We start from the raw sequence: 12140 nt of genomic DNA on the forward strand, positions 1-12140 counted from the left end.
GGACGTGATTCGGTTGTGTGTAGGATACAGCTATGAACTGTGAACAAATCCTGAAACTGGATGATTCCTCCATACAAACACAAAAAATGCCACACTGGAGAAATCTACATGAAGCAAACCTTATCATAGTGATACCCAGAAGTATGGTACATAGCATTTATGGAGAAATTAACATACAAACTTTGAGTCTTAAACTTCTTAAGGTTTGGTTTAGCTTTGTTGCATATATTTACATTAAGCAAAGCTTAATGGAATAGGAAAGGGGGAGGGGTTAAAATGAGGATTTGTGGCTATTGAAGCTCATTTGGAGACTTGTGTTTGTTGAGCATAAGAACATAAAAAGAGCTCAGCGGGATCAGGCCAATGGTCCATCTAGTTCAACATCCTGTTCTCACAGTAGCCAACCAATGTGGGAAACCTGCAAATAGCCTTTGAGTGCAAAAGCCTCTCTCCTCCTCCTCTGGCTGCCAGCAAATGATATTCAGAAGCATTGCTACCCCCAACCGTGAAGAGCCATCTTGGCTAGTAGCCACTGACTGTCCTCTCCTTCATGGATTTGTCTAATCCTCTTTTAAAGCCTTCTTGGTTGGTGGCAATCGCTGCCTCCAAATAGAAAAAGATCATTAAAAGGAGATTCAACATGCAGTTCCCACAGCCCATTGCAGAAAGCCATAATCATTGATATAAAAGTTGTAGGTTGTATAGATGCACAATTTGTGGGCAACATCCAGACACAAGGAAATTGCCTGGGGGAGGAGACAAAAAAGTAGCACTATCCTGCCAGTGGGCCTAGTAGTACAAATGCTCCTCTTGTGTGACTTGGAAAGTTTGGGTGTGTGTGGATCTCTTCTGTTACCAGCCCTGGTTTAATTCAGTGCTATAACCTCTTTTGTTAAACAGGTTACAGAGCTCCAGAGAGATTTAAGGTTCAGGAAGATGAATTGCTCCAAGGACGAAGGTTAATTCAATCCATGAATAGAATAATTGCTGGAGTCTTCAAGGGAGATTATGACGGGGATATTTGTCATGGTATTTCAGAGATCAGATCCCTGCTGAGGAAAAGATATTGCCATTAGAAGAACAATAAAAAGGTACTTTCAAAAGCAAAGCAATTGCTACTTGTCATACAAGCTGCAGGACAGGGCATTCTGCCAAGGGAAATGAGAGCTCTTTTTTCAATAGCTATGTTATTAGAAGAATTTTGAAAGCTTATTTTTTTAAAAAATAGAGGACTAGTATAGGGTGTATTTTGTAAAGGATTGGTGAGTGGATGGAACTGAATGACCTTGAGGTTCCTTGGCTACCAAGAAGCTGATTTCACCTTGAACCCTGCATTTGCCCTAGAACTGTGTGTCTACATTGCCTTTGCTCTGTGCAATGAACAGCGTGCAATTGCAAATGAAGTTTGCACCAGGTGATTGCCGTGGTTGCAGATGCGCCTGTCACAAGCAGGAATAACAGCATTTGGATGTCAGGCTTCTCAGTCTCTGGAACCTTTGCCACATCTAATGCAAATATCTGGTCTTCCATGTGTTCTGCAGGCTTCCTCCAGCAAGCAGCTTCCATCCTTAAAAGACCTGCTGCCTTCCCCCACATGGGCATGGTTGGCACTAGAAAGCACATTGTGGTTGGCTCAGGAAACCCTTTTGACCATCCTGCTACTCTGTGGTTGGAAACTGGCAAGGCCTGCTGACAGCTCACTACCTGTGTTCTTTGACATGTTCTCTGGCCCTTCTGTCCAGCCCATTTCTTGTAGCTTCAGCTTTCTGGATACACCAGGACAGTCCCTGCCTAATCTGGAATGTGAAACCGAAATTATTCCGACCACAATGTCTGCTTCTGATTCTGCTGGGCACTAGAGCTAGGATGATGGACAGGTACGAACAAACAAATCTTTCTAGCCTGCTTTCTCCTTGTTTCTCGTATCTTAAGGTTGTTGTTTTTTTTAAATTTCTGCAACATTTTGCTATTATTATTACTATTATTGTTAGTCCTCTGAAAATTTGCCAGCATCCTGGTGCAAATTTTGAAGGATATCTGTGTTTCAGCTTGTGCATGATCTCAGAAAATGTGAATTAGTTTGTGTTTAAAACCTCCATCCCTATAACTTCCCAGCAACCACTGTGGGGGGGGGGAATCACACCATCACTTAAAAGTGTACAATTTAAGGCAGCACCCTCAAATTTCAGGTGGGTTTCCTAAAGTTCACTGATATTAGTGGACATAGTTTAAAAATGCAGTAACAGAGCAAAAGTATTACCTTGTTTTGAATAGCTGTTTGCTCATTTTCAATTTTCTGTTGAGCAAATCAACATTTAGAAACCAATAAACAACACATCCCAGTTTGAAAGGGGAGAGGGGGACACGCAAAGCAAGATAAATGAGAAACAGAAATGTTTTATTTGATAGTTAATAACATAATTCAGAAGTTTGCACCACACTTTATCATGCTTCTGTTCCACACACACCCATAGAAAATTTGAAACAGACTGCATTTCATTTTTAAAAGAAAAAGAAATATATTGCTGTAGTAAGTTTGCAAAACAATTGATCAGCAAATTTTAAATATGAGATTCTACCTCATTTTCCTCAGAATAGATACAACTATATACAACTTTTAAAAGTTTTTATTGATAAACCAGCCTTCTCCAAATTGTTACCCTCTAGACGTTGCTGTCCTAAAACTCCCAGCCTGCCTGGCCAGTAGTCAGGAATGATGGGGACTGTGGTCCAGTGCCAGACTGTGGAAGGCTGAGATAAATTAACAGCAGTGAGAAAAGCTCATCCCAACAAATCTATATTACACACCCTCCCTGTGCTTCACAGCTGAAAATAAACGTCATCACAAACCAAATACAAAAGCAAACACAAAGCATCCCCTTTCATGGGTTTCTTGGCAGTACTTCCTGCTCACCACATGGGGGTGCCCTGGGGCATGGCTTGCAGGTGGTACACCCCATCAACAGTGGAGCTCTTCTGATGGCAGAGGCTGGTGCAGCCAGTCAGGCCTTGCATCAAAACCCACTTCAGCACAGTGGCGCAGGGGCTTTGATTGCTCTGCCACCTCACTTCCTGCCGGCACCATTTCCTCCTCCTTTCTGCTATTTTCTCCACTTGGAGCCTATATTTTTTGGGAGGAAGTGGTGTCTCCTTGTCCTTTGAGACTCTCTGGCCTATTCCTGTACAACGGCTTGAGCATTTTTTCCTTACAGTCATGTAGTAGAGATAGATGGCTATATCAGGGTTGTTTTTGCAAATGGTTATTGTTGCTGCACTATGGCGAGATGTGCAATCTTTTCACACTTCAACTCCCTGCATTCAGTTTCCACAGCTAACTTTCCTGACATCTCTGTCCTTCATCCAGAAGACTGGGGCTGATTCAAGATAAATTGTTGCTCACTGTTAATTAACAATACTTGGAGGTGCATGGTTGAGGCAGAATGGATGACAAATATCAAACCATTTGTCAATGAGGAGCAAAATATTGGAAGGGCCCAGCCAGGCTGTGCATTGCAGGTTGGCCTTTGGTCTAATCCATCAGAGCTCTTCTTATGTTCTTTCTGAAATAGCTTCATAGGAGCCAGGCTGGGTCAGACCGAGTCCAACTAGTTCAGCATCCTCTTTCCAAAGTGACCATTCAGATGCCCCTGGGGAGCCCACAGGCAGCTTCTAAGCTCAACAACACTCTTCCCATTTGTGATTCCCGGAAACTGATGTTCACAACCACCTCTGGCCCTGGCTAATAGCCACTGGTCATCAAATCTTCTTTTACAGCTGTCTCAGTTGATGGCCATCACCATGTCTGGTGGCAGCAAACGCTATGGTTTTGCCACATGCGGTGCAAGTAAGTCCTTCCTTTTGTCTGTTCTGACCCTTCCAATGTTCAGCTTCATTGGATGGTCCCAGGTTCTAGCATTATGTAAACTTCTTTTACAATATATTTTTATTGGTTTTTAAATAGTAAACATCAAGAAGACAGAGTTTACCTCTCCCTAGGGCTGCCACCTTTTTTCTGGCAAAATGCAAGACAGGACAGCGGGTGGCAGGTGGCAGGAGGGTACACGACCCCCCATCCCCAGTGCTGAAATGACTTCAGAGCAATCCATTACAATCCATTGAAGCCTAACCGGATGTACCTTCTGGAATTGGTTACACACACACGCCTGCACATGAATTTGATAATTTGTCTGTGCTTTGCTACTCAGAGCTGAAATGCATGACCTTTCACACACATTTGGTACTGTACAACGATACAGGCAAGCTGGGGCAAAAAATAAATATATGGGGGGCATATTCTGATGAGAGGATGAGCTTTGTTCCACGTTACATTTCTGAAAGAGAGAGGTAATATTAGGGAGCTACTTCTCCCCCACCCTCCTCTCTCAAATATCATACAGATATACCGGGCTACGTTGACACAAAGCCGCTTGTTTCTAGAGCATCCTGTATACCTGATGGAGCATCTTCGCCCCATCATTCAGCATGGACACTGAGATCCAGCGCTGAGGGCCTTCTGGCAGTTCCCTCATTGCGAGAACTGAGGTTACAGGGAACCAGGCAGAAAGCCTTCTCAGTAGTAGCGCCCGCCCTGTGGAATGCCCTCCTGTCAGATGTCAAGGAAATAAACAACTATCTGACTTTTAGAAGACATCTGAAGGCAGCCCTGTTTAGGGAAGCTTTTAATGTTTAATAGGTTATTGTATTTTACTGTTTTGTTGGAAGTCACCCAGAGTGGCTGGGGAAACCCAGCCAGATGGGCAGGGTATGTATGTATGTATGTATGTATGTATGTATGTATAAATAAATAAATAAATAAATAAATAAAATTATTATTATTATTATTATTATTATTATTATTATTAACCTGTTGGTCTCTGAGGGATGGGGCCTGGGGCTCCCAGGCTGCAGCTCTGAGGATGGGCCAGCGGAAGCTGCAGGGAGCTGGAAGGGACAGCACAAAAGCCTTGCCCTGGTTTGCTCCTTCTTGGGGGCAGGATGAGGAGAGGGACTGAGGAGAAAAACGGAATGGAAAGAAGCAGGAGGTGGGCAGGGGAGAGAAAGAAAGTCCAGCAGCAGAGCAGAAATAAGGGAAATACTGGACAAACTGTGTCCTATATTGAATCAATACAGGAAATAGCATTTTACATTGAAATAAGGGACAACCCTGTATTATACAGAATGGGTGGCACGCCCCTGCCCCTCCCATCTTTACAGAACTTGAAAATAACTACCGGTAATTGATGCAGATGCACTCAAAAGAGATCAAGGTCACTTTTAAGATACCTGAAGGGGGGAACCTTTATTCCATAAATTCCTATTAATTTTTGGCAGTTTATAAGCGTGTCAATTTTGTGAAGCATAAGCAATAAAATTAAACCAGGTATTGTGGAAATTACTGAGTTTCTTGTGTTGCCTTTTTTCACAGGCTTCATTGGTCAATTTCTCCATCAAAGTCAGGTCCCAAACATAAGCAAACCAAACTTTGAAAAGATTCAAAACCGAAGAACTCCGGTATCTAGCCACAGCATTATAAACGATACGATACGATACGATACGATACAATATGATAATCTTTATTGTCATTGTCCCATACAGAACAGCAAAATTGAAAAATCTACATAAGACATTAAAAAACCAACAAGCCTGCTGTCCCAGCTATCCCAACCTGGTTAGCCCCCTAAAAACTCTGATATCCCATTTTTAAATACAATATACTCCCATAGAGACTCCTTATACTGCGTTTAAAACCAAACTCACATTTGGGTAGAAACTGTTTCTCAGGCGGTTAGTCCTAGTCTTTATAACCCTGGAGCTTCTTCCTGAATGCAGAAGCTGAAAGAGATCATTTCCGGGATGCACACTATCCTGCACTATCTCTGCAGCTTTCTTATGGCACCTGGAAACGTAGATTTGATCCAAGGTGGGAAAAGTGCACCCAGTTATTCTCTCCGCAGTCTTTACAACCCTGGACAGCATTGTTTTTCCCCTGACCGTGCAGCTCCCAAACCACACACACAGACCATAAGTTAATACACTCTCCACAGTACAATGGTAAAATGCCACCAACAGGTCCTTTGAGAGATTGTTTTTCCAGAGGATTCTCAGAAAATATAACCTGCTGTGCTCTCTTCATCAGGTCTTTGCTGTTTTCTCCCCAGGTTAGGTCATCTCTGAACTCCATTCCCAGAAATTGAAACACTGAGACCTGTTTCACGCGCTTCCCCTCAATAATAAGTGGCTGAATATTCAATTTACATTTCCTAAAGTCCACAATAATATTTTTTGTTTTCTTTAAGTTAAGGAGTAAGTTGTTTTTCCTGCACCACTCCCCCAACTGCTCAACTTCCTTCCTATAGGCCGCCTCCCCCTCTCCAGCCGTGATTAAACTAACCACCGTTGTATCATCAGGAATAGTTTGCCTCAGTCTGAGCTCTTTTGGACCTTTTGGACTCTTTTGGACTCTTTTGCTTTATGCTTTTTGGATGCTGTGGGTTCACTTTCCCTACAGCCTATTGGTCTCAACTTGAATGTCACAATTATTTTCTATGCCCCCCCCGCACCCCATTCCTGAGTTAGCATGTGGTACTCAAGAGCACCACTTATTTGAATTCTGATCCTGAGGTGAAACTGGCTCAAAATTCAGCTACTTCAATTTGACTTGGTTATGGATTAAGCTACAAAAGTGCTGGTGGCTAGATTAGGGCAACTTGGCTATTAATGGTTCCATGGATTTTATAAACCATGAAGTAAAAAATCTGTAACAGTTGACAGTTTCATTCCTGGTGTCTCCACATGATAAGTGCTTGGCCTATGAGGTGACGTTTCCTCCACTACCACTTCTACTTAGAAGTCTTGAGCCAGAAGAGAGCCTGCAGTGAGGTCATGGGGGATTTTTGAATCCATACACCAGCCTTCTTCAGCCTGATGCCCTCCAGGTTTTGTTGGCCTCCAGCTCCCATCAACCCCACCCAGAATGGCCAGTGATCAAGGATGTTGTGAGTTGTAGTCCAAAACAAGTGAACGACTACAAGCTCCCCATCACTGCGTTTGATTCTCTACTGAGGGCTTATTATATAATCAACCATTTTAATTGGTTACACGTTCCTTAGATTTTACTACTTCAGGCTGCTGGGGAGGCATGTTTGAATGGTCCTCGGATCTTTGAAATCTCCTGACTGTTAGGTCTTCAAATGGTTTCTTCTTCTTCCTTTTGTCCAGTGCGGCACCAGATCTGCTGAAGATGCTGTGCAGCCCAGCTTCATGCATATTCATTGAACCATGTGTGTGTGTGTGTGTGTGTGTGTGAGAGAGAGAGAGAGAGAGAGAGAGAGAGAGTGTTTGTGGGGTCTGTCTGCATGATCCCCTGAATCCCTTCCCATTTGTGGGGTCCTGTACCTAGTAAGGGTTAAAAGTGGGTGGAAGATTCCCTTGCTAACTTCGTAACTTTGCTAACCTTGTAAGTTAATGGCCATAGCTCAAAGGCATGAACTTGCACCCCACATTTTTTGGGGGGGCGCATCACGTGACACATCACGTCCACCCCAGTGGGAGGTGCAGCAGAGAGAAGGAGGCAGAGCGCAGAGCCAGTGGCGCATTCCGCCTCCTCCTCCCTGCCAGATGTTGCACGGGCAGGAGGAGACTAAGTGGCAGAGCATGGCGCTGGGCTCTGCCACTCCGCCTCCTTCTCCCCATGGCATGCACCAGGGAGGGCAGGATGCATGGAGGGCAATCTTGCCCTTGCTCTTCCCAGCCCCCTCCCGGCTCCTGGGTGGAGCCTCTCGGCCCTATACCTGACCTTGGTGCCAACCTAAGCTCCATTATGGTCTAGGTCTAGGCAATGACTATTGGCCCAGGCTGATCAGCATCCAAAAAGAATGAGCCAGATTGCAAGGGCTACAACTAAATGATGATGGTAAAATATAGCTATTTAGAGTGCAATTTAATTTCTTAAAAAGAAAAAGTTCCCAACAAGAAAAGCGTGAGTATTCACACTACAAAAGGGACACCAAGAAATATTGATGCTACACTGGAATTGCTGTTTGCAGCCCAGTATCAAAACAATTGATATTCAGAACAATGCAAATTAAGAATGAATAACACAACTCACGACATTCTCTGATGAGATCCATGGCATAATCTATGCAGGACACAGGGGAATACATATATTTTATTTACATTTGCAGCCACATGAGCTGATATCCAATAGAAAACCAATTCCCCAATAAGCAGATTGCCACAAACCTGTTATTACACCATCCGTCATCAAAGAATTTCATATTTAAAATTTGTCAGAGACCTAAATCTGTTCTGCTCCGTTTCAGTTACACAAATGAGCTTTCAAATGAACATGCCATCAACAATGGGAAAGAATAAAAGAAAATGAAGCAAAACACTTTTATTTTAAAATCAGCTTTTTTAAACTCTAACATATAACTCTATATAAATTATATGAAGGATACCTATTAGAGGGAATTGGATTCATTTGTGTGGCTCTCAGCAAATAGCAACTACCAAATGGGAGTCAGGGGGCACAAATCAAAATAAAATATTTAGTAGCAAATCTCCTGACCATTTCCCTTCTGAGCTGGGGTTGCTAATGTCTAATTCCAATGCTTACATTGAGGAGAAGCCTTGCTTTTTATTTTTTAATTGCATTTATATTCCACCCTTTTCTCCAAGGATCTCAAGGTGACTGTACATGGTTCTCCCCCTCCCTCACTTAATCCCCACAACAACCCTGTCAGGTAGGTTAGGCCGTGAGACAGCCAATGTCTGGCTGAATGGGGACCCTGGTCTCCCAGGTCCTAGTCCAGTACAGTGGTACCTCGGGTTAAGTACTTAATTTGTTCTGGAGGTCTGTTCTTAACCTGAAACTGTTCTTAACCTGAAGCACCACTTTAGCTAATGGGGCATGCCGCTGCTGCCACGCCGCCGGAGCATGATTTCAAGATTACCTGACAGTGTGGCACTTATAGAATTTACTTTATGTTGTCATTAAAAAGTCAGTATTAAAATTCATATTAAGAAGTAAACTACAACCATCAAATACAGTAAGGCTAAAATGGCCCCCTCCCCCAGCCTTCCTCATAGCAAAATCACCCAAAACTTCATCAAAACTTGTTTGTCTAAGTTTGTCACCTTCAATGTACAGAATGCTCAGTGTGGACATTGTGGCCCTTAATTCATTTTTAATTCTTTTGAGTCTTGAAAAACTCTTCTCTCCTGAACAGTTAGTGACCATAAGGCTAAGATATAGCTGCAAGATTGCTTCCACATTAGGAAAGGCCATCTGATTTTCCCCCTTGTACAGTCATATCTTGGGTTAAATACGCTTCAGGTTGAGCGTTTTCAGGTTGCATTCCGCGGTGGCGAACTCTTTGTCATCTTTTCCAAAGACCTTGCTTGTTTTTCTTAAAAGGCATATGTGATCTCCAGTTTTGATAAATATATAATATTGTTACAATAAACCTACTTAATATAAGCCAGTGGAACTAAAACATTCAGCCACTCCAAAACTCTAGCTGAGATTTCTGCATTGCAGGGTGTTGGATTAGATGACCCTTGGCATCCCTTCTAACTCTGCAATTCTATGATTCTATGAATCACACTAAATGATGTTTTCAGATAGTTTTCAAATGAAGTTCCACTACAGACAACATCTTCAACCTTGGGGTCCCAGAGGTTGTTGGAATAACCACTGGCTAAGCTGACTGGGGCTGATGGAACAGGACTGATTAGTCACCTAATCTTGAGGACATCAGGGCACATGTGACCAAAGCAAGATGTTGCAAGACTTGCCCAATTGTGAAGCAGCAATATATTCAGATTGCCTCTTTGGATTGATCCAATACTTGAAATAAACTTGTTTAGTTTAATGAAGTTCACTGAAATAGTTCCAAAATCCCATAAATTCCTATAATTTCTGGATGAACCAAACATGAATTAAGTTGGTTTTGGAAGAATGTTGAACTGATTCATCTTCAATTTCATTCTCTCTCTCTCTATTTTAAAAAAACATTTTATACTTTTTGGGGCCTTGAAGCATAAATATAATAACTGCTGAAGAGAATAAATTAAACAATGCACATTCCACAGTGTGTGTTTTGAAGGTTCCTTAGCCTTCTTAAGTCTATTTATACTTCAGCACAGCAGCTTCTAACATTATAAAGGCTGACATTTCTTTTGTCAATGATCATTTGAAGGAACTTGAACCATGAACTGAACTAGATCATTTTGCAATGGGACAAAAGTGAACTGGGATTTGTTCATTTGCTGACATGTTGAATTTGAATCAGTTCCTTTTCAAAAGGAACATTCCAAGTTCTGGGTTAGTCCAAAGTAGCCCCGTTCTGATATTACTTTTGTCTTTCTCCCTTTTTAGGAAGGTGTGCATGGGGTTAAAATACGCAGGGAATTGCGAAGCAGCAGTGAGGAAAATGTCCTGACAAGGTGGATGTATTGGGCTGTGCAATGCTCTCCCAAGAGAAACAGACAAAAATAATGTTGCTTGTAGCATTTTTAAAAGGCCAATGGAATAAGGCAATCCTGTAGAGCCAGGAAAAGCAGAGCAAATGTATGTTAATGCTTTCATGGTGTTTAGCATTATTTTAAAAATCTGAGTAACATGCTGTCAGAGCTGCCCGAGGTCCCAGCTCACAAAGGACCAACGCTGCTTCGTTGTTAAGTATAAAAGTCTTTATTGAAGTTCAGTTTCACTTCCACAGCCGCAGCGCGCAGCCCTACATCTCAAACTCTAGACCGCCGAAGCTCCATCTGAATCTCCTCCCCCCAGACACCAGTTTAAGACTCTAGCCTTGCTCCACCTCTTCCTCTGCTCTTTCCTCCTCTGGGTCCGCCTGTCAGTCGGGGTCTCGCCCTTCCTAGACTCTTCTGACGCTGAGTCCCCTGAGCTTTCCCCCTCCCTCCGGCGGGCTTTAGGACCTGGTTCCCAATCCTGGTCTCCTGCTGTCCCCCGCGCTTGTACATTTGAACTTGGCGCGCGCGCCCAACCTGCAACCTTCCTCCTGACCGTTGCACTGCTGCTGTCACTGCTCCCCCCTTCGGGGAGGCTAGCTGGAACTGACCTCCCCTCCGTTCCCCCACTTTCCGATGGAGGCGTGGTCAGCCCTGACTCATCTTTTCTCCCCACTGGAGGAGACGCTGGTCCTGACACATGTGACTCTTCCTCCCCACTACGCTCTGGTGGGGAAGCTGGTCCTGATCCCCCGCTGCTGCTTTGGGAGTCCCCGCTGGCCCCTTGTTTCTGGTGCGTCCCCCCTGGGACCCCCCTTGCCCTGACCATCGGCGCCCCCTTCTGGGAATCTTCTGATTCGCTGGAGAAGCTCATGGAATCTCTCGGGTCACTGTCATATTCCCCTACGCTGCCCTCGGATTCCTCCCTTTCGCTCTCCATTTCCTCTCTCCCCTGTGCTTCTGCTCCTGAGCCCCTGACACATGCACACCATTTACAACATTGTGTCAAGCAGAGTAACATCTAAATAAGCTTAGCTCAATGTAATGCCCATGAGCAGGCTTTCAAATTGTACATTTCTGTTTCTGCTTAAAAGTGTACTAAAGGTTCTTATATGGTAGGCAAGGAAATCAGGTATTGTAATACACAAATCACTGTCTTCGATGATAGCTTCCGCCTGAACCCTACGGAGCCTTTTATTCTCTAGCCACAATGTTCAGGGCTGTATATTTTTAGCAGAGCTCTCTTTAGCAGACAGGGAAGTTGGAAAGGCATTAGTCATATATTTGGAGAGGAAAATGTTTTATCTGGTAAGCTGCTTTGGGAAGGCCTTAGTCCTTAAAGGCAGTGTAAAAATATTTTAAACAAATACACAGCATTCACTCTGAGATCCAGCAAACTTGGATTTCCATATCCAGGTTACATTCAGTTTCAAGATGCCAGAAGCTACAGAAATTCCTTCCTCATCCCAATGTTCAGTGTTTCCACCAAAGAGACCTACTTTCTCCCACAGGAGACAACCTGAAGAAAAGATCAGCAGGAAAATTCACTTGCAAGTTGTGAATACGGTACTTGCAGTCAGCAAACTTGCAAGCTGGAAAATCACAGACCGTGTACATTTAAATTTAGGAGCTCACATACTTTCTCAGCCCCCAGGAAGATAAATTAC

Source organism: Podarcis raffonei, chromosome 14 (assembly GCF_027172205.1).
Source record: "Podarcis raffonei isolate rPodRaf1 chromosome 14, rPodRaf1.pri, whole genome shotgun sequence".
NCBI lineage: Eukaryota > Metazoa > Chordata > Lepidosauria > Squamata > Lacertidae > Podarcis > Podarcis raffonei.